This window comes from Micromys minutus, assembly GCF_963924665.1.
Source record: "Micromys minutus genome assembly, chromosome: 5".
NCBI lineage: Eukaryota > Metazoa > Chordata > Mammalia > Rodentia > Muridae > Micromys > Micromys minutus.
The window spans coordinates 54,131,329-54,154,942 of NC_137974.1; the positions used below are offsets into that span (position 1 = coordinate 54,131,329).

The 23,614-nt window shown below is 35.4% G+C and overlaps 1 protein-coding gene across 2 annotated transcripts in view; it reads left to right on the forward strand.

The window, feature by feature from the left end:
- Positions 1-23,614, forward strand: part of TBC1D5 (TBC1 domain family member 5) — a 446,523-nt gene that overhangs the window by 39,456 nt on the left and 383,453 nt on the right. For both annotated transcript variants that reach the window (XM_080917354.1, XM_080917355.1), the window contains exon 2: positions 739-800. The gene's annotated coding sequence lies outside the window, so the exon portion shown is untranslated. The remainder of the gene's footprint in view (positions 1-738; positions 801-23,614) is intronic.

A 23,614-nucleotide genomic window follows, 5' to 3' on the forward strand; every position in this document is an offset into this window, starting at 1 on the left:
GCTAAGAATGGAACTCCTGTCTTCCCCACTTAACCACTGAAGTATTTCTTTAGCCCCTCAAGTTATTTTAATAAGAGTAGATGCTGTTTAGGAAACATTTGATAGCTTTAAGGCAAACTATAAAACATTAAAGGTTGCATATTGTATGGCAGAACATTTTTGTATTTTTGAAAAAAATTGATAGCTTTTTTGATTATGTTACTGTTTAGTATTGCTTTAAAAGGTGTTTATAACTTCAGAGTTAACTAAGCGAAGAATAAAACGCTAACAAAATCCTGAAAGTTTATGGACAAATCACGACTATTTTAAGAATTCTGCATTTAATGGAACACATGAGAAACTAGATAAATGTTCAGTGCAGACTAATTTATATCTTACTTATAGTTGACCCCTATGGTATGCCAATTAGAATGACTAAATTCTGACTGTAAGAGTTAAGTGATCTCATTGTAATTTCCCCAAGATTTAAGGATACTTAAGTGTCCTTAAATTCAGATGTCAGCCAGCTACCTTGACATTTAAGTTTTGTCTTCACATCTGAAATCCTGGGAATTGTTACAGCTTCTATGTCAGCTCCATAGAGAAAGCTTAATGCTGAGGCTGAATTTCTAGAACTTGATATAGTTTGTGAGTAATGTGGTTTTGCTTTTATTATTTTATGTACTCTAAGCTATGGCTTGTATGAACGAAATGCTGTCTGTATTAACCAAGGTTGTGCTTGCTGTTGTCCTACTGCAGAAAATTCTAATGGCTCGGTGAAGACAGGAAAACCGTCAGAAAGGCTGAAGTGCCCTCACACTGTAAGTATATTTTTGAAAAGAAGTTTAAGGATATTTCATGTCCATTTGTTTTGGGGAAAATACATTAAAGATATATGCAAAATACAGAGGTGGACATTATAATCATTTTAATAATTTATAAGAACTAATTCTGTGTTGCTTTTAAAATTGAAAATGTGTTTTTATGTATTAAAATGAGGATTTTTCCAATAGCATTGACAAATATTTCTAATTCTAACAAGGATTGATCTATTCTGTGTACATTTGCTTATTTAAAACTATCAGAATCCAGAAAACACTGCACTTTTATAGGTTGTGATTTGTTTGGGTGGCTTATTGTTTAGGTTATTTTGCAGAATTATTTATTTGCTGATTTATTTATGTATTTCATTATTTATTTATTTGATTATTTAGTAAATTATTTATCTGATGAATTATTAATATATCTTCATGACATGCTTTAAATTATTTATAACTTAATTTTGAGTTTATTGCTTTTAGACGCTGCATTGTTACTGACTAGTTTTGATCTTTTTCTTTGTGGTTCTTGAAAATTAAAGTATTAGCTCCAAGGCAGAGAGTGTATTCATTCCAATGCCATAGACATCTTTTATTTTTAGTTTATGGGTAATTTATGTCAGTGATAAGATTTTAGCTAAGTTTTGCTGTTCAGCATTAAATTTACCCTTTTAGGGTTACTTGAATGTGATAAAGTATTAGGGTATTGTGGATGTGGTCATTGTGAGTTGTTTGCTGATTAATGATACAGTGTTTCATGTGTAAACAAAATGGTACTTGTTAAATGTAACCCCACATTATTTTATGTCTCTCTAAAGGCAGGTCTGCATATTGTTTTAAAATAAATGGTGGAGTTATTTGATTTTAGTGGCAAGTCTGCTTTACCACTGGAATGCTTTTAGAAAAGTTTACAGAATTGAATTGCAACTTAGATTTGTGATTCTTTTTTTTTTAAAGTCTATTATGTGGGCATTTGGAAAGCAGCAGGGCTTTTGTTGAGTAACTTTTGAACAGATAGTCACTTGAACAAAGGCATGTGATGTGTACAACATAGTCTTCATTTCCAATCTTACACAGAATGACTGTTTTACAGTTTTAACACATGGGAGAGTAGCTACTTTGTATATCTCAAGTTGAGATCCTCTGATTTCTACAGTGAAATTCTGTTACAGAACTGTCAGTTCTGTACATACATCCAAATTTCTTATCTTGAAGTATTGAATATATTAATATTTAATTAAAATGTTTCAGTAATAACTTTTTACTCCTGTCTTGAAAAATTTTCTACAGTGATTTATGTAACATGGATTAGAAGTGTGTATATCATATATATCTGTGAATTTTGTACTCTAGAGATAAAGAACTTGGTATAAACTGTTAGATATGAAATTTAATTTTGAAATGTTATTTAGTATGTTTGTGTGGTCATTTGAAGAAAATAAGTTGCTTTATCTATTGCTGAATAAAGCCTATATTAGCAGTCATGGTAGTGTACTGAGAGTAAACTACTATTGACACCCATTGATGGGATGCTAACTGAATTATACAAGTGGGCATTCCTTGGATATTACACCCACGTGGACCATTACTCAAGCACAGGCATCTTGGAATTCTTTTTACAGTAAGATAATTTTGAGAGGTTGTGTTTGAAAGGAGATTAGTATACCTTATTATAGGTAGTATTACTCAGTTATATATGCTGCACAGTGCTTACATATTTTACTTGAATTTCTTGACTTTCCCAATGAGGTAACCACCCTGATTGTAATCTTTATTTTGAGGATGAGCAAATAGAGTTGGAGATGCTAAGTAACTTGCTCCTTGTCATATATCTGGAAGTAAGTAGAGGGCATTGGGAATAGGAATCATTTAGTTTGTTCAGGGGGCCTTTGTACCTGTTTACAGTTTATATTTGTATATAGTATTTAACCAGAGCTTTCTTTACACTCTAGAGGATTATTTGCTTACCACTCTCTTACAGGGTTAGCTAGCTCAGTATATTCAGTTCGTTTTAGACTTTTCCTTCTGGAATAGTAGACAAATACTTGAACCACTTGGATTTTTCCCAGTGGAATTTTATCATTTGTATAGTTGAACAAAACTGAATACTTGTATCTCTGAGATCTTGCGTATTTGCCTGTTAGATAAGATCAGATCTCTGTCAGTCAAACTTAAGGCCCTTCCCAAGGCTGTTTGTTCAAGTATGATTTGTTCACAGGAACAATATTTTTAGGATTAGAGTTGCAATTTAAAAATAATGTCTTATATTTAGGTTTCACATACATGACCACATACTATTAAACCTAACCTTAATATAGTGGTTAATACACAGCTGTTTAAACATGTTTATAAACAGGACAAAGTAATCATTTTAGCTTCTAATACATCTACTTATATTTAAGACAGGGTCCCATTTTCTAGCCCAGGTTAGCTTGTATGCTTTTCTCTCCCCCTCTGAAGTGCTGGGTTCAAAGACATACACCAACATGCCTATTCCAATATGGCTTTTAAAGCTCATACAATTATCTAAAATACTCTTGGGAGTCTTAGAGAGTAAGAAAAGGTGGTTTGTATGGGGCTGTTGGAAAATTTCTTTTCAACTTTGATTTGCTACTTGAAAACAGGAAACTCTCCTTCCTAGATATTAAATATTTACTCAAATAATGTTATACATAGAAACATGGAATTCATTTTGTATTGGCAAGCTGCTCCTTAGCATGAGACCTGCCCTGGAGTGTGGTTGTTACACCCAGCAACACACCACTGAGGAAACTCATTTTCCCTCTCTGACCTCAGATTAATTACAAATAGCTTTTTGGTCAGAAGTAGGATGTTGTGTCCACTTCCCTTTTGTTGTGCTGGGATTTGTCTCATTTGAATCTTGTAGATCTGTGTGTGCTGTCACAGCCTTTGAGCTCATGTGGGAATCAATACTGTCTTCTCTGGAAGATCCTGTTTTCTCGAATCATCTACCACTTCTGGCTTTGACACTATTTTTGCCTTCTCTGAGCCTTGAAGGGATTGGTTTGATAAAGACATCCCAATTAGGGCTGAGTGCTTAGATTTTATTTTTAAGGTGAAAGTACATAAAGGGTATTATTGGGAACAGAAAGACAATCAGGCAATAAAATGGACAGTTATACAATTTTTTAAATGAAATAATGCCATAGTTTTGTGTTCTTTTTACCTAGTAAGTATGGTAATTGATAGTGTATATTACACTGTACTGAAAGCTAATCCTATTTGTTTAAACCTTTAGACTTAACAATTTTGCTGAGTGATCCAGTGATCATATTATTTTTCTTTAACAGCTGTGCTATGTGTCACATATGTTGATAAAGTTGGCAGTTTTGCCAAAACATTTTTCAATAGTATTTTCTGAGTAAAGTGTTGTGTGAGAAAATAGAAATCTTTGATAACTTAAAATTTCTCCCCTTCATTTCCCAACCCAGGTATATAGTCTTTTTAAATTTTTTTTTTTAGGCAACTTACATTATCAAGCTCCAGTTTGGATCTAAAAGCTTAATTTCTAGGTTGTATTTAGATTACAAATGACTTGGTCTTTTTAAGTAGGTAACTGTACAGGTATGCCTGCAGATTAAAAACATAGAACAGTTCTTTAGCAGCGATTTTTTTTTAACAACTATTTTACAAAACAAAGATAAATGTGCAGATTTTAAGCATTTTTTGCATAAAATTATACAATACATTTTTGTCAGTACTTGTTTTTTTTTTTTTTTTTTTAAAGGTTTGATAGTGTAATAAAGATCCCACCAGTAACAATGAACATAAAGTACATGTAAAACAAGATGCACCCTGGAAATAGTCAAAGTTTTCTTGGTGTGTAAAGATTTTTTTTTTTTTTTTTTTTACAATGAGCAGACAGTACATGTAATACAGGGCACAACCCAGAATTTGTCAATGTGTTCTTGGTGGGTAAGGATTGAGCATGACTATTTTGTTTTGTTTTGTTTTGTTTTCTTTCTTTCTTGAACTTCATACAGTCTGTGAGTTGTTTCTGGGGCAGTGCGAGCCTCTGGGGTTAGCATCCCACTATCAGTGACTGCATATTATGTCTGTTCTTTTGTGACTGGGTTATCTCACTCAGGATGATATTCTCTAGATGCAGCCATTTTCTTAAGAATTTGGTCAAGTCATTGTTTCTGGTGGCTGAGTAGTATTCCATTGTGTAAATGTACCACAATTTTTGTATCCATTCATCTTCTGAAGGACATCTGGGTTCTTTCCAGCTTCTGGCTTTTATAAATAGAGCTGCTATGAACATTGTGGTGCATATATCTTTGTTGTGTATTAAAGTGTCTCTGGGGTATATGCCCAGAAGTAGAATAGCTGGGTCTTCAGGTAGTACTATATCCAATTTTCTGAGATATCGCCAGACAGATTTCCAGAGTAGTTGTATTAGTTTGCAACCCCACCAACAGTTGAGAAGTGTTCCTCTTTCTCCGCAACCTCACCAGCATCTGTTGTCATCTGAGTTTTGGATCTTGGCCAATCTGACTGGTGTGAGGTGGAATCTCAGGGTTGTTTTGATTTGCATTTCCCTGATGGCTAAGGATGTCCAGCACTTCCTCAGATATTTCTCAGCCATTCGATATTCCTCAACTGAGAATGTTTTGTTTAGCTCTGTACCTCATTTTTTAATAGGGTTATTTGATTCTCTGGTGTCTAGCTTTTTGAGTTCTTTGTATACCTTGGATATTAGGCCTCTATCTGATGTGGAGTTCGTAAAGATCTTTTCCCATTCTGTTGGCTGACGTTTTGTTTTCTTGACAATGTCCTTAGCCTTACAGAAACTTTGCAATCTCATTAAGTTCCATTTGTTAATCTTTGACCTTAGAGCTTGAGCCATTGGTGTTTTATTCAGAAAATTTTCTCCTGTGCCTATGTGTTCTAAGGTTTTCCCTACTTTCTCATCTAATAGTTTCAGTGTATCTGGTTTATTGTGGAGATCTTTGATCCACTTACACTTGAGCTTTGTAGAAGGAGATAAGAAAGGGTCTATTTTCATTCTTTTGCATGCTGAGTGCCAGTTGGACCAAAACCATTTGTTGAATAGGCTGTCCTTTTTCCATTGAATGTTTGCAGCTCCTTTGTCAAAAATCAGGTGACCATATACCTGAGGGCTCATTTCTGGATCTTCTATTCTATTCCATTGATCCACATGCCTATTTCTGTACCAGTACCATGCAGTTTTCAGCACACTTGCCTTGTAATATAGCTTGAGGTCAGGGATAGTGATTCCCGCAGATGTTTTCTTGTTGTTGAGGATGGATTTCGCTATTCTAGGTCTTTTGTTATTCCATATGAAATTGCACATTGATCTTTCCAGTTCCATGAAGAACTGGGTTGGAATTTTGATGGGAATTTTTAGCAGCGATTCTTATTCATTTGTGTGTCTGATGTCACATGAACTTTTAAAGAAATGTTTATTCAAATCTAGTATCAAATGAGAGAGGTGCTATTATACTTTTCCTCATGTAATGGAACGGTGTCGTTCTAATTATGATAATATAGCTTACATCTTGGATCCTTTTAATTATGACATGTAAGTGTATGACCAGAAAACTTGCTAAATGCAAGATTTCCTCAATATCCCATCCATTTTGTTGATAATTTGTGATGTTGTAATTTGGGTTTCTGCACTGATATTTTGTTTTGTTTGAAACAAAGTCAATACTGTAAAGCCCTGGTTGTCCTGAAAATCACTATTGTAGAGCAGGCTGGCCTTGAATTCAGATTCTTTGCTTCTGCCCTTCTATTGCTGGGATGCAAGGTATATACCATCATACCCAGTCTCCTGCACTGATGCTTTAGGGGAACTAAAGTTTTCTTGTGTTAGAACTAGATTTTCTCTATTCAGCTGCAATTTTGGTGTTACTGTTTTTGTGAATTCTGAACTTCTTAAACAAAACTGTTAAATTTATTGTTTGTAAAATTTTAAAAAGGGGGACCTTATGTTATGGGATTTCTTAGGGCACTTATTATTGATGTATAATAGTCCTCAATAATAAAAGATATGATAGGTCCCAAATGCAAGTCTAAGGATTACTGTATTAGTATTTATGTTGTGCTTGGAAACAGTAAAAGTGAACTCTGTAGGAACAAAAGAATCAGGAATAAAATTATGCAATTTAAATTACATTAGTATAGCATGCTTATAGATATGTTGTATAATTTACTAGATTCTGTGTCCCACTTTAAATTGACTGTCTATAAAGCTGCAGTATTAATGAGATCAATTTATTTTTAATTGGATAACTTTTTATTTACATTTCAAATGTTATTCCCTTTCCCGGTTTCTCCTCCTGAATCCCCGATCCCATTCTCTCTCCCCCTGTTTCTATGAGGGTGCTCCCCTTTACTGGGGACTTGGCAGGACCAAGGGCTTTTCCTTCCATTGATACCGAACAAGGCCATCTTCTGCTACATATGCAGCTGGAGCCATGGGTCTGTCCAACTTCCACATCATACTCTATCAGTGAAGAAAGTCAAGACAGGAACTCAAACAGGGCAGGAATCTAGAGCTGAGGCAGAGTCCAAGGAAAGGTGCTGAATATTGACTTGCTTCCTATTCTTTCTCAGCCTGCTTTCTTACAGCATCTAGGTTCAGGGTGATGCTCGGTAAGTCATCTGGGCTTACCTATATCAATCATCAGTCTAGAAAATGCCTCCCAGGCTTGTTCACAGACCTTTCTTTTCTCACTTGAGGTTCCCTCTTCCCAAAGGACTCTAGCTTGTGTCAAGTTTTCATAAAGTCGACCAACACACTCCTCATTCTTGTATGGCATGAGTATTACTGAAATGACCTATCTTCCTCTCCTTTATGAAAACATCTTATTAGTGCAGTGCTCTTTTCCTTCCTCCCTTCCTCCCTCCATTCCTCCTTCCTTCTTTCCTTCCTTCCTTCCTCCCTTCCTTCCTTCCTTCTTTCCTTCCTTCCTTCCTCCCTTCCTTCCTTCCTTCCTTTCTTCCTTCCTTCCTTCCTTCCTTCCTTCATAGTTTCTCAGTATTCATTGTTAACATTAAAAAATTTTGTCACCTTTTCCTGCTACATATTATTTTATCATTCTAAAATTTTTGGAACCTGTGCTGCTGAAAATTTATATTATTCATACCCTGTCTTTTGAAGTCATTTTGATTTTCAAAGCATGTGTTTGGTGTGTGATGTTACCACAGCATGGAGGCAGCAGTAGGTGGTAGCAGGTGTACATTTGCTGTGGTAGTTTTGCCCCAGATAGTAGAATTTTACTTCTCATTGCCCCTTACATACTCATTACAAATTAACTTCCTTCTCTTTTTTCTTACTGGATTTTCTCTGTACTTACATTCCAAATGTTATCCCCTCTCCCTTCCCATTTTTCCTCCCCTTCCAATTGTTTCCACAAAGGTACACCCACTCCCAATCACCCTCTCCACCTCAGTGCCTTGGCACTCCCCTACACTAGGGAAATGCACCCTCACTGAACCAAAGGCTTCTTCTTCCATTCATGCCAGACAATGCTGTCTTATGCTGCATATGCGCCTGGGGCCACGGGTCTCTCTATGTGTGCTCAATGACTGGTGGTTTAGTCCATGGGACTAAAACAGAGAGCACCATGTTACCTGCACTCCCACAAATTACCTTTCTTAATAAAATGTCTAATTCTCAAATATTTATTTGCTTTCTTGTCTGCCTGCTTTCCTGCCTGCCTCCATTCCTTACTTCCTGCTTCAACTTTTTTTCTTCTGTGAAATATATCATTACCTATCATTTTAATGGGGATTGAGAGCCACATTCTGGCTGACCAGAGCTATCGTAGTTAAATCACATTTTTCCTGCTGCCCATCTTGCAAAGTACAGCTCTTAAAAATTTTTCTTATGTTTTCTCCAATCTTACCATGCATTCTTTTTTCCTACGTCATTCTTATTAGGTACAGTAAACTTTGTTGTTGGTATTTCAGAGAGAGCAGGGTTGCTAAGTGTTCCTCCATTTGCTGAGGGTCTGGGATGGAAACAGTGAAGTGAAGTGCTGTGTATGTTGGGGTTGAGTGCTAGCAAGAACTTGCCAGCACTGAGGGCTTCTCTCATCCTCTGATATTCTTGCTGGGGAGGGTGAGAAAGGGTGAGAGTTTCTTACTCATGAAAGGCCTTGTGAACCTTGAAGTTTACTGTGTGTTTCTGTAGTTTCTGCACATTGTTATGTAGCAGGAAATGAACTTGGCAAATGGTGAGTAATAGCAATACAAACTTCAGCATCAAAAGTCGAGAGTGACATTGCTGTGGGAGTCAGAGGAGACAACCTAGTCTGTAGTGTATATAACCCAGGATCCCTGAGGGGTGCCCTCTGATGTCTACTTTACCACATTCTTGATGCCAGTGTACTTGTCAGCTTTGATATCAGTGGGATCTTGCTCCTCAGAGTGGAGGTAGCCTTCTTGTTCATAATAGGTTTCCTGTTCCCAACCTTGACTGTCTGGTGCAACTCTTCATGGGTGTAATCACATTGGAACATGCAGATAGTGGAAGAGAGGTCACTGACAACAGCAACAGAGTTGAAAGTAGCCCTGGTAACCAGTATGCTAAGTATTTACACTCTGGTCTTGGCCATCTTGTCTCAGGGACAAAGCTGACACTGCATGAGAAGATATGACTGTTTCTGTAATGATGGCTAGCACATCACACAGTCAATATTTTATTGGGTACTTTCTATACTGTATTGTAATTTTATTGCTTTGTAAGGAAGAACAGGAATTGCATTATTTTTATTAATGTCTGTATAAAATAACAGTGTTTCTTTAATGAGGAAAAACATAAACAAAATAGAGAAATGAGGTAGATAAGAAATAGCAGAGTATCTTTAATTATAAAGGCTCAATTATTTTTTTTATTTTAATTATATTTCTGTTAGTATGTGATAGATTAAAAATATAGCAAAGATATATTTGAATAAAATGTTAATACCTAGGTTATTAAGGTAATGTTTTTATGTTGAGGCTTAATTGTAGAAGAGTCAAGAGAGTTTGATTTTGAACCAGTGCTATGAATTAAATGTGTGCTTCAAAGTTCTGTATTTTAACACTAGATCCTCCATGTAATAGAATTGGAAAATAAGGCCTGATTTTAGATACATGTCATGAGGGCTTTACTTCCATTAAGAGATTAATGACGTCATGACAGAAGTGAATCTTTTTATGAGAATCGGATTCTTAAAAGCCAATTCTGAGTTTTTCTTATCTTTCCCATCCTTCTGTTGTTTCTATCACCAGTGGTAGTTTTATCTTTTTCTTCTTTCCTTCACTTCAGACTTTTAGCCAAATGTATGCTCATTCATTATAAATTATTCAGTTTCAGGTAACCTGTGAAAGCACAGGAAATTGAAATAAGATTAACAACACTTTTTGGCGTGTTATATAAGCTACAGCATTTTGACAAATCGAGGTAAGACATCTAGTAGATGGTGTTATGTGTTAGGTTCTAGAAAGAGAAAAACAATGAAGATATCATACATTAGTCTAGTGCTCTACTCATTGCTTGTAATGACAGCATTTTTAAAATCTTATGAAGACTTAGCATGTTTTCAGTCTTAAGGAAAATATCTGAGAACATATGTGTCGTCCTCTTGAGTTTAAATGTTATAATTTCCTGTGTAGTTATTTCCTCTAGGTTAGACATAACCATTGCTGTCTTGAATCAGACTAGCTGTGATCACCTCCAAGAGATCCTTCAGATGGAACCTATTAATATTTCTTTATAGAGACCAAAGGAAGTTTGTTGATTCCTAGATCTACAGAGGATCTTTCCTGGTTCCGTGAGATGTGAGCAGCTAGCTGTCTGTTGTAGGGACTCTTTTTGTGGTGTAGATGCACATATATTACCTGGTGGGCCTCTTCAGTGTGCAGCTTTCCATCAGTCTTTTATGATGCAACTGATCTGCCTATTCTTCAGGGGGCTTTCCAGTGGGATAGCTGCTTTTGAATGGTTCACACTTTTGTAAGTAACCTCAGTAAACATTGGTTCACCAAGCTGCTCTTGGCCTTTGATCTGTAGTGCCCCATACTGGAAGTAAATACATGTTTATTTTAATCTCCCTACAAAGAGCCCATGATATTATTGAAGAGCCTCTTGCCTCTTTTTGGAGGTTTTCCTTTAACAATTTTGTTAATTTATATTTATTTAAATGAAATAGAAGGAAAATAATTCTTTTAATTTAAGCTGTTTATACAAAGAATGGCAGATTAAAAGTATACCATATACCTTGTTCTTCAAGCTAAAAGGCTCAGTAGAATAAGAAATGTCTTGAAGCTGTTACTGATAAATTATTTTTGGAAGGTCCAAATGAAGTCAGCTACTGTGCTGATTTGAAGGAAAATGACCCTCTAGGCTCATATGTTTGAACACTTAGTCCCCAGTTGGTAGAAATACTTGGAAAGGATTATGGGGTGTAGCCTTGTTGGAAGAGGTGTGTTACTGGGCTTTGAGGTGTCAAAAGTCACGTCACTTCCAGTTAGCCATTTGGCTCTCTCTGCTTCATGCTTGCGGATTAGGATGTAAGCTCTCAGTCGCTGTTCCAGTGCTCTCCTGCCTGCCTGCCTGCTGCCATGTTCCTTATCACAGTGATCATGGATGCCACCCTCTGAAACTACAAGTCTCCAATTGCCCTGGTTATGGTATTCTATTACAGCAATAGAAAAGTAACCAAGACATTCCATGTTTCAAACGGTATCTTAATCTATTTATGTATTATATAATGATAATTAATTTACTTAATAGTGTTCTAAAGTTATTGAAGTTTTTTGTTGTTTGTTTTTGGGTTTTCCTTTTTTTTTCTTTTTTTTTCTTTTTGCCTTGCAATCATATTTTTATAACCAAAGTAACTAATTTTAACGATTCCTATTTTTGCTACCATATAGTTTGATTCAAGTTTAATATTAGTATTTTTCATGATATCATTAGCTATATTAGTTATTTTAAAAATTAAAATTGGGCTAATTGTAATCTTTCTTGACCCCCATGTACTTCATTAAAGACTTAATAAAGTTATTTCTTGAGTATACCAAGTTCTTTTTTATGCCCTCTCTCTGTCATTTTGTATCTCAAGTTCCCCAATCACTCTCTCTTTCTCTCTTTTAACTTTGTACCCCATTGCCTCTTAAATTTCTTAAGTTGCTCTGAGCTCAGTGTATAAAAAAACCTTCATGAGAGACTCAAGGACTTAGGAAGAAATACTGTAAGTATTTTACTATATGGACTTTAAAATGTTAATAAAGGTACATTACATTGCTTAACAGGTGGGCTTACTTCATAGTTTTAAGTTCATGGCAGTTAGAGCTGATATAAGTATACTCTCATATATTTATGAGGTTAATCACAGATCTGTTCAAATTGTTAGTCATGGACTTAGGAGTTGTATTCCTAATATTTTTTTTCTCACAGCAAATGTTGGAACCACTTATTTAAAACCTTGTCCTGTGAATATCCCAATTTTTTTTTACTATCTGATTTTTAAAAATTTTTTCACTGTTCTGTAAGATTTCACAATGTGATAATATTTTTGCAGTTATTCTTTTAACTCACTTCGAATGCCTAGCATAGATCGCTAAGGCTCCATATTTTGAGCATAAACGTCAGTGTGGTATATGAATGAGAATATCTTTCCAAAGCTTACATGTTTGAACTTGGTCCACAGTTGCTGATAGTGTTTGTTGATGTTCTTGAGCTACATGTTGGAGGAAATATGACACTGGAGTTGGACATTGAGAATGTAAAGACTCTAGTCACTTCCAGTTGGCTCTCTGCTTTCTTCTTGATGTTCACAATGTGAGCTCTTAGTATCCTTTTCCAGCCACCATGCCTGCCTTTTGCCTCTGTTCTACAATTTGGACTCTAACCTTCTAGAACTATTAAGATCAAATAGACTCTTGTATAAGTTGCTTTGGTCCTGGTATTTTATTACAGCAACAGTAAAACACCTAGTCCTCCTAGTCTGTTGATAAAATTCCTATAGAATATATAAAATTCCTATAAATTTCTCTTCATATAGAATCTTTAATTTAAAATATTTTAAGAAAGATGTATTTAAAATACACTGTATCTGATATTTATATTTTTGTTTTATTTTAGTCTAGGGGAGACTAACCAGTGTGCTATTGGTATATTTATCAAACCAATATAGATGCTTTTGTTACCATCCGGGGTTCTTGTTTAAGTTCGTTTTTTCTGCTAATTAAACAGTTAAAGGGCAGGAAAAAGTATCTCAGCAAGAAGCAGCCGATAATAAGTTTTATTAAGGGAGAACTCTTGTAAATATGAAATGGATGGCTTAACCTTTTATCAGCCCCTTTGGTCTCACTCCACAGAGCCGAGCACTCACTTGGCACTCTAGGCTGCCTTTAAGAACTCAAGTGTGATTCACTCCACCACCCCTGTTGTTTCTGTCCCAGGTGGATAGGACCCCCCTCCACCAGCGTGTTCCTTTACTCTACTACCTGGCATAAATGTGACTTCAAAGCTTGGTAGCTTTCAAGCAGGTTTATATATTAAATTCTCACTCCACAAACTCTCTACACAATAAGCTTACATCCAGTGGACAAAGATACAAATTGCTCTTCTATATGAGATATAAGGACCTATAAAAACTATTAAAAATATTCACATCTACCTATTGCCAATTAAGATCACTTGGATCTAGATCCTCCTTTTCCACCTTTATCTTAATTCTCCTTTCTGCCTCCACTTCTGCTCTTTGACCTTGCTCCACTTATCTCTCTTATATCCAATCATGTATCACCTTAATGTAAATCTACAGAGGACTGTATACATACAGTTACACACATACAGGGCAAGGTCTTTAGAACAAGACTTTCTGCAAAACAGAGAGATGACAAATCCACTTTTCTCCTGGAGGGCTGGGCTTTGTTTCATGGGCTGGGATGAGTCCTTGTTCCCTAAATTAGAGTTGGTCAGTTTTGAGATGCTGATAGGCTCACAGCTTGTTGTAAACATGTCTGGTTCCAGGTTTAAACTTATCTGACCAGTGTGGACCTGTCAGCCTGAAAGAATCCCCTGTCTTGGTAGTAGAAAAAGTAGACCTTCTTATCATTAAGAGGTTAAAGAATCTGGAATTATACATATTCACTTAACTCTCTGTGGCCTCTTTTCCTATTCGCCTGCTAGGAATCTGTCTGACTTCTAGATCCTCACTCGGTCTGTGAGTAAGGCATAATAAATTTGCTTATTTTTAATGGTATGATTTTGTTGCCAGGTAGTTATGTGCTCTAAGTTAACAACAATGGAATAATTATTGAAAATATATACTTTTAAAACATTTTTGAAAAAGAATGATAGCATGCCAGCAAGATAGTAAACTGTTATTGTTTTTATTCTTTTCCTGATAGGATTTCTTACAGAAATTAGAAGAAAAGATTAGATATATGTGTAAGTTTTGGCTATTTTTCCTCTATCTGTAGTTTCAGGAAGCTGAAAATGTTTATGCTGTGTAATAAGCAGATGCTGGCATAACAGTGAAATACAGTGTGTGCCCAGGTGGCCTTTCTCTTCTCATCACAAATGCTGACAAACACTCATCAAGACCAGCAGGCTCACATAAACTGGGATTTAGGATGTGACGTTTGTCCTCCCCCCCCCCCAATAAACACTGCTTAATACCCTTATAAGATTGGGGGGTATTCTTTGATTTTCACACTTACTTTCTTTTTCAAACTTACTGGAATGTGTAATTTTCTCATAAATGTATTTAGAATACCCACTAAGATACTTTGAAATGACTCTTACTGTCTTGAATATTGTGTGAAATTTTCTTATATGTTCCAGTTTTACTTTTTTGTTCTTTCTCTTTGAGGACAGCAATGAATCTTTTCTTAAAGTTATGGTGCAAGTTCTGGCCTGTTCTTGGTTACAGTCAGTCAGCCTACCTTGAGATCATGACATGGAGTTTATAGCCTAGTGTTTTGAATTTAGAGTCTTCCTTAGGTTCCTTTCTTCCCCCTGCTAAGCTCTGTATTTCTTTTCCCATTCACTTCGTTTATTAAATAAGCACCCTCAAACCTCACTGCATATGCACTGGTAGACATTTGTATTTACACATGGACAGATAATCCAATATTTGTAAAATATTTCTATTGTGTGTCTTATTCCACTGAACCTATCAGTTATAATGTGGTTTGTATGCAAAGGAAATAATTAATGATTGGAAGCTAGAGAGTTGTTAAATTATTTATTCTGGCCCCGAGGAGGCTGAGAAGCTGAGTGATGACTGATGTCACTGTGGTCCTGCCGGTTGTCACTGTGATTATTTCACGTGGTTTTGTGATACACTGTAGCACCTGCTAGCTATATGCACACCCACCTAGTCCTGCTGCACCACAGTTCGGTTAGCCCTCTACCAATGGCAGAGGCAAGTTTCAGGGGAGTTTATTTAGGTTGGAAAGGAAACTGCTATTCTTTTTAAGTCAGGAATTTGTTAGTTTGTTTTTTGTTAGTTCTTTTGCTTCTTTATTGTCTTTATTGTTTGGTACTGTGTAATGAAAAGACAAAAAGTTTTGGGGGGTGTTGTGGATATACTTTAGCCAAGAAAGACTTTGTGTTAAATACTTGAAGAATTGAGTTTATTTATGATTCTCAGACTAATTAAAGTCACTTTAGAGGAGATGATTAGTATGCTAAAGATCATATTCTCTTTCTTGTAACATCAGCACTTGTCCATGTAACCACAGCTACTGCTTGACAAGGCTGTCCCCTTTATTGGCATTATGGCTGAGGTTTACAAGTAGTAGTCTGAAAAGTACATTTCTGCCCTGATTCTGACTCAGCTGCTGAGAGGCAGAAAACTGTTGGTAAGAAAGCACAAGCTTCCCTAGTCTGTTTCATCCGGTCAAGGGACAGCCCTACTCTAAAGCTCCCTTTTTAACTGTGAAATTAAATAATGAACAGAAGATAATATGCATGCTTTGGTATTAGAATGAGCACTTCTGATGCTGTCAAAGGTTATTTTTATTCAAGTCCAGAGCTTGAGTTTTGTTTCTGCCTGTTACTAGTAACTTGTTTTTATAGAGATTTCTAGCTTTAGTGTAAAAATAAGAGAGAGTTGAGATTATTATGACTATATACAAAGAGTAATATTGGAAGTGGTCCTGTATTCAGCATGTTTTGACTTCCTGACTTGCTTCTTTTCATTAAACATTTATTACACTTGCATGCCAGTGCTCTGTGTAACAGGCTTTCAACAAGGGGAGCGTGCCTTGTGCTATTGAGAGCATTTGTAAGGAGTCATTTAGTTTATACACCAACTCAGTATTGACATCTATATTGTTAGTCCTCTGCTGTACAAGGAGCCTTATTAAATCATGTGGTTTCCTTGTGTTTTTACTGTCCTGAATCCTTAGAAGATGTTATGTTAAATGTTATTTTAAGAAGTTTATTAATTACAACCCAAGTAGTTTAATAATAACTATCATTCTTGGAATGTTCAATTTGGATATGATACTTTCTCCTTTTTCCTCTTCTACTTTCTCCTCTTCCTCCTCTACCTCTTCCTCTACCACCTCCTCTTCTTCCTTTTATTCCCCCTTCTCTTCTTCCTTCTTTCCTTCCTCCTCCTTTTTCTTTTAAAAACATTAGTTCTATAGTCCTGGCTTGCTGCCCTGGAACTCACTTTGTAGACCAGGTTGTTCTTGAACTCTGCTGGCCTCTGCCTTAGGAGTTCTGATATTATGTGCGTGCGCCACCATGCCTTGTATTGTTTTATTTTTAAAACTTGAACAATAAGTGAGTATTATATTCTTTTTGTCGTGATGAAGAAATGAATTTGCTATGATTATGCAGTTTGAAAATAGAGAGCTGAGATTTCATTCAGTATATGACTTTCCACTTCCTGTTTTAGGGTTAATAAACCCTGGTCCAGTGGAACTTGGTATGCCACAGGAAGTGGAAAAATCGGTAACTGGAAACTTTTATGTATTTAGAATTGCCAAGTCTAATAATTAAAAAAATATTTGATATTGTTTAAAAGCATTGATATTTTTTATGAAATACTTAGTTTTTTAAAATATTGCAGTTCATTGAATATAAATCGCCCACTGGAGGTAGCCTGCAGATGTTTATTTGAATCTTTGTATATATCTGCTCTTAGGAGATACTTTCTAACTAATTGAAACATATTTATTATTTTTTAAAAGATTTATTTATTATATATTAGTACACTGTAGCTGTCTTCAGACACATCAGAAGAGGACATTGGATCCCATGACAGATGGTTGTGAGCCACCATGTGGTTGCTGGGAATTGAACTCAGGACCTCTGGAAGAGCAGTCAGTGCTCTTAACCACTGAGCCATCTCTCCAGCCCAGTAATTATTTTGTTACTGAAAATTCATATACTCCTGGAGAAAATTTTTGTGCCATTTCATAAGTGCTTGTGTCAGAATGGGAAAGACTAATAAGTTGTTAGTGAGTTCTTTCCCAGACTTGGAAAAAAAGATCTAATAATCTTTTTATTTTCAAAATAATTTTTCTAAATGTATTTTCAAATCCTTCCTTATAATAAAAGAATTTCTATTAACTCTAGAGTTTTTTTAAAGTGAATATATATTCACTATATTGTGAATTCTTGTATTCTTTTGATATTTTACATATTATTTCAAACAAAGTAATAAAAATTAGTGGTATAATTTCAGTTTTAAGTGAAGTTTCTAATATCTTCAACAGTATTCAGTTGATCTAAATTTGGCTTTAACAACTGATGGGAAAATCTTTATCTTATAAGGACAGACTAGGACTTTAGCTTCGGAGGACAAGCATATACCTGTATATCAGGGGTTCTAGGTAAGTCTTCAGCACAACAACAACAACAACAACAAAAAGCCTGCAGGAATGTTACATGCTGGTTATGGAAACATTGAAACATGAAAATACATCCAAATAGTCCCAAATCCCTCTTCTAGTTTTTGTTTGATTTTGTTGAATTTTATACTTTTTTTCTGTGTTTATTTTCATAGTTCAGTGCATTTGCTTTTAGAAGATAATATTTGTTAGACATGTCCTTTACAAAGTTTGTCACCCAATAAGTGGAAGTAAATCCTTTTTCTGGTAGTAATGGCTTGTCTCTACTTGTCTACATCTTACTCTGAACTGCTCAATGGCAAGTACTATCAAGTACTCATCTCTGTCTTTGGAACATTTCTTGAATGTTGCAGGAATAAATGAAAATTGATCTGATATTCAGTATCTTCTGCATCTATTACTTCAAATCAAAATGAGAGCATATATATCAATGCCCTCCCCCTTTGATTTAATGGGATATATATATATATATATATATGGAATTTATAGAGCTTATATTTTATACTAAGGAATCTGAAGTTCTTCTAAGCCCTAAATGTGACCCAGTCTCCTACATCCTATTTAACCAAGGCTTACTTTCTCAAATGTTTCAAGCAAATCTATTAAATAAGTGTCTATGTGCAATATTTAAAATTTAAAGCACTGCCAAAAGAAATAGCGTATTAAATTGATGTTTTACAGTTAACTGGGTCCTGAGTAATCTGATATGAAAACTTGTTAGAAATAGTGGCTTCAGTATGTTAGTGTGAAGATAGGTAATTGGATGCTAGGATAGATGTATTTCTAGAAATTATTTTCTTAAATACTCTTTGTTAGTAAGAAACTGAAGGTTTGCAAGATAAGTACTTGGACGAAGGTCAGAAGGCATCAGTGAGCCAACTGCTGATAATTGGTATGACAGATTAAATATGCTATGAACATGGGGGAAGAGATGCACAGGGTGTGGCTACAAGTTTTGGCATTCATACTTTGGGCAGACAGTACAAAATAAAACATTGTAAGCACTCATCTTAGAGAACTGAGCTTTTACATTTCTTAAATAACTTATACTTTGAAGAGGATTTAGGCATAATAAATAGCATGGCAATACAGAGAAATATGAAATGGGTCATACCTAGTTTTGTTTCTGGAAACTCTTTGACTCTATAATCGAAATGTGTCTTGGGATAAGCTTTATGGAAACTTATCAAGTTGGAAGAAGATTTCAGCTGAAGTATCTAAAGGGTCATTTAAAAAACCTTACTCTATTAAGATAAAATGTGTCCAGGCTTTAAAGAAAAGATCTTGGAATTTGCAGATGATCCTAAAATTGGAGCTAGGGGAAATAATGAGGAACAATGCAATCAGATTCAGAAAGATTTGGATTGTTTAGGTGATTGGGCCAGCAGATGGCAAATGCAGTTCAGTGTAGACAAATGTAAAATAATTATCTTAGGAACAAAGAACCAATCATACAGCACACTGATCAGGAAAAAATTTGTGAGTTATTGTAGGAAAACCATTGAAACAGTTAACCCGGTGCACAGCTGCAGCAAAAAAAGGCAAGCAAGAAACCAAATTAGCAGATGGATAGAATATAAAGCAAGAGGCTATACTTACAGTGTACTAAGAAACTTGCTAGACCCCATCCAAATTAAGTGAGCTTAGTATTGGTTGAGAGAACTAATATAGGAAAAGCAAATTTTTGCCTAGAAAATATACCTAACTAAATCCTATGTATAATGTTAGAGAAATTTATTTGGTTTTTAGAACTTTAAATTTACAGACTTTCATGCATAGAAGTAAGGCATTGGATTAGGTTTGTCTACTATCCAAAGTAGGGTCTAGTATGGTTTCCACTGATGGGCTTTACCAGCTCTTAGAGAAGGCTGAATGAGAGCCTGGACGTGGGCCTTGCTTGCTGTCAAGGTGTTGTCGCTTCTGGGCTTGTAGTTCTTGATGCAAATTTCATTCTAATTTACCACCCTTGTTTGCTACAAGTGTACTTATCCAACTTTGTCTTGGTGGCTTTGAGCTGTTTAGTTCAGCTATTTAGTGAATAAGTTGTCTTATGATTTGGTTGGTAGGGTTTTGATATTTTAGATTTGGTTGTTGCATTTAAAAAATTCCCTTTTATAAGTAACTTTTTGGAAAAAAAGAAAATTAGCCCCCCCCCCCCATTCCCTTAGAGTTATAAACTTTAGTTTCATCCACATAGCTAACTAGTGTCACTGTTAAGATGTGCTGTTCGGTCCCAGCATGTCTGTTAGAAGAGCGTTTGTGCTTTTCTTTATACGTTTGTACTTGTTTTGCACATTGTTTAGAGACAGTCTTGCTCTGTTAGTGCAGGCTGGCTTTAAACATATGGCAATCTTGCCTCAGCCTACATTACTGTTGATGAACATCATTCTGTATGTGTATCTAATAAAAACCGAGAATTTGGGGAAACATTTCTGCAATTGCAGTGTACAAAATTAAATTTGGTGAGTTGATTAATATGTAGAAATTGGTCACAAAAGCAAGACTTTAGTTTTTTCATGTATCATGTCATGTTTACTAATTTCAAGTATTCCTAGCTGCTCGGAGTACAGTCACATGCAAAGTAAATGAGAATGAAGTGGCGGAACTGAGAGTTACTCTGTAGAGAAGAGCCAGTTTAGAATGTTAATTGAAGATGACTTCTAGAAATTACTGTCAGTAAGGAACTGAAGGTCTGAGAGATCAGTACTTGGACCAAGGAAAGAACGCAATAATACAGTAAATACACTGACTCAGTTATTATGTTCATGAGCAAATGAAATACCACATCCAGAGCATGCCTAGATATACTTAGGACAGTCATTGCAACATAAAATCACCATGAATTCCTTAGGAAAAAATTGAAAAAATTCAACTTTGAAATTTAAATGCTTAAAGGAGAAATGCAACTCTCCCATGAACCTAGTGTCCTTCAGCATACCACGTTTACCCTGCCCCGAAACTTACACACATCACGTCTTCTATAGCATGCCTTGTCTTTGCAAGTGATGTTTCTGAAATAAAGTGTGATGGACCTCTAGTGCCTGCTTCCTATGAAGTAAATGATGGACAGCATCAGGAGGAAGTCTGAGGGCCTGAACTGCTCATAGCATCTAACTGTAGGGTTATGCTCTGATGAAGAGGATATTGAGTGAAATGGTTCTCTGTAATTTTGGTTGGTATGTGTCAGAGGAGGTAAAAACTTCACATAGCTTCAAGGGAATGCCTTCATTTGTATAGTTGACTATCCATTTCTTATGATCTTTTAATAAAATATAAGAATATTTAGGAAATTAACCATTTTAAGTATGTAATATTAAGGATTGTTTAAGTTTTCCATTTTAGTTTTTAAATTGCTTAACTTCTTTATTAAAATGAATGATGCTTTAATCATATAATTTTCTGTACTACATACACACACATACAAACTGCATGGGGAGAGAAGAGAGAGAGGAGGGATAGGAAAAATACGAGACTTAAAACTGAGATACTGAATAGATAATTAAGCACACAAGTTGATATCTCCAGATTACTGAGAAAAAGTCTTGCATATGTACAAGGTAGCATAATGGTCCAATTAGTAGCAGAGTTAAGTCTAGTGACCTACCTACAGTTTTCCTGCAGTAACAGGAGCTGCGGATAGCCATGTTTGTTGACGTGTGCAGGGCAATGGCATGGAGTGACTTTACTACCTCCGTAGGCCGCTGCCTCTGCTTGTCTGTAGTGTGCATAGGGGTAGGAGTGAGGTCTGTGGATAATTTGCACTCTGACAACCATGGGGAGACTCAGGAGCTTAGTTCTTTGCCTTTCAGAACACCATTGTGAGTCATTTCAGCAGCTCAGTGGCTCGAGAGAGCTCTATCGTGCCTTGATATGAGAGTCTTCTCCACCTACTTCTGCCTCTTCTTGTCCTTCTATCCCTTTGCCTTTTATTTGTTTAAAGATGATAAAACCTTCTCTGAAAAACATAGGTATTTAAGCCTATTCTAAAAACACTACATTATTTACTAGTAAAGAGGGATTGTCATAAAAGCTTATTCATGTAAAAATGGAATGGTAACATTCATTGTCTCATTAGTAACATGTTATGGGCAGGAAATGAAAGTCCCTTTTAGTGATTGTATAGCACCTTGTTGTTCTATATAGAGATTTGTTTAAACAGTTCTTGTTGTTTAGTTTTCAGTCACTAATGTATATAATTCTACACTTAATTTAATTTTTTGTTTTATTTCTGCTTTTTGTGTCTTTTTTTTGAGACAGGTTTTTTACTATATAACCCTGGCTGGTCTCAAACTTGTTATATATAATAAATACTCTGTCCTCAAACTCATGGAGATCTTTCTGTCTCCACTTTTCAGTGTTGTGATTGAAGGTATGTGCCAGCATGACCAGTATAAAATACTTTTAATAATACATATATAAAAATATATGTATATGTCCAAAATTATTTCAGTTTCAAAATATAATTATGAGATGAAAAGGTAATTATAACTGTTCTGGTACTTTTTTGCCAAAATATATAAGTTCCTTTTCCAGTCCCAAGATTATTATGAGATCACTAGATTTTTCATGTCAACAGTGATCAGTAGAAGATTTATTCCAATTAATATTTAACAAATATATGTAATAGTTTTATAGGAGAAAAATAGTTCCTTCTTTAAGGTTTATTTTGTAATAGTATTGTCTCTTAATATTTGTCTCGTGTATTTTTTCATCTTTATTTGAGTACAAACTTTAACATTAAGAAAAGCACTTTTTTTGTCCCCTGACAAGCTGCCAGTATTTTTTCTTTATTTTTATATTGATCGTTTTTAAACTAATGAGTTGAGGGATATTGTTTTGTCTTTTGTTTTATTTACGGGAATTAACTGCTGCTTTTTTTAAACTTTATTTTAAAAAACAAAGATAAATGTACAGATTTTTAAGCATTTTTGTATAAAAGTATACAAATATATTTTTATAAGGTTGTAATTAAGTATTTGTGGGTACATATACATACACATATGTATATATGTAACAATAATATAGGAAAAGAGGTTATTAATTTGAGGAGATAGGAAAGAAACTGGGAGGGGCTGTAGGAAGGAAAGGGGGATGTGATACAGTTCTATTTTAATTAAAATATATTCTTTTCTTTCTTTTTTTCTTGTTCTTCACACAGTCTGTGGGTTGTTTCTGGGGTGTTCTGAGTTTTCTGGGGTTAGTATCCCATTATCAGTGACTGCATGTTATGTCTGTTCTTTTGTGACTGAGTTATCTCACTCAGGATGATATTCTCTAGATGCATCGATTTTCTTGAGAATTTCGTTAGGCCATTGTTTCTGATAGCTGAGTAGTACTCCATTGTGTAAATGTACCACAAATTTTGTAGCCATTCATCTACTGAAGGACATCTGGGTTCTTTCCAGCTTCTGGCTATTATAAATAGAGCTGAAATGAACATTGTGGTGCATGTATCTTTGTTGTATGTTGGAACATCTCTGGGGTAAATGCCCAGAAGTGGAGTAACTGGGTCTTCAGGTAGTACTATGTCCATTTTTCTGAGGAACCACCAGATTGATTTCCAGAGTGGTTGTATCAGTTTACAACCCCACCAGCAGTGGAGAAATGTTTTTCTTTCTCCACATCCTCGCCAGCATCTATTGTCATCTGAGTTTTGGATCTTGGCCATTCTGACTGGTGTGAGGTGGAATCTCAGGGTTGTTTTGATTTACATTTCCCTTATGGCTAAGGATGTTGAGCACTTCCTTAGATAATTCTCAGCCATTCGATATTCCTCAATTGAGAATTTTTTGTTTAAGTCTGTACCCCATTTTTTAATAGGGTTATTTGATTCTCTGGTATCTTGTTTTTTGAGTTCTTTGTATACCTTGGATATTAGGCCTCTATCTGATGTGGGGTTGGTAAATATCCTTTCCCACTCTGTTGGCTGCCTTTTTGTTTTTATGATAGTGTCTTTAGCC